Source organism: Arachis ipaensis, chromosome B03 (assembly GCF_000816755.2).
Source record: "Arachis ipaensis cultivar K30076 chromosome B03, Araip1.1, whole genome shotgun sequence".
Lineage (NCBI taxonomy): Eukaryota > Viridiplantae > Streptophyta > Magnoliopsida > Fabales > Fabaceae > Arachis > Arachis ipaensis.
The window spans coordinates 108261049-108261539 of NC_029787.2; positions in this window are offsets into that span (position 1 = coordinate 108261049).

Sequence of the window (491 nt, forward strand, 5' to 3'; positions counted from 1 at the left end):
GTTATTTTAACTGAAATTTTTCTATGATAAATAAGTATTTAAATATTTAATAAAAATTTATTAATGAGATTAAGCTCTTAATCTTTATTATTTTTAATAAAAAAATTGATTAAAATTAATTTTTAATACTACTATATATCCTAATTATATTATTATTTGTCCCCAAAAAAAAACCCTAATTTACTAAATACTTCTCCAAACTCTAACCCTACCATTTCAATTCCTTTCAGTTGCCACACCCCCTCCCTTTTCTTCCAAAAACGCAAACACATCCACCCCACACAAAGAAGAGAGCATCGCACTAGGAGAGGGAGCTGCAGCTAAAGATGCGAGCTGGAGGAGCTGCGCCAGTCGCCGCCGTTGTCGCCACTGGAAAGCCCTCACCGTCGAAGTCTTCATCCTCGTCATCCATTGAGCTGCGAGGAGCGCTGCCGTCGCTGAGGAGGGAAATGCGAGAGGAGAGAAGGTCACGTGGAAGAGGAAGGAAGGAA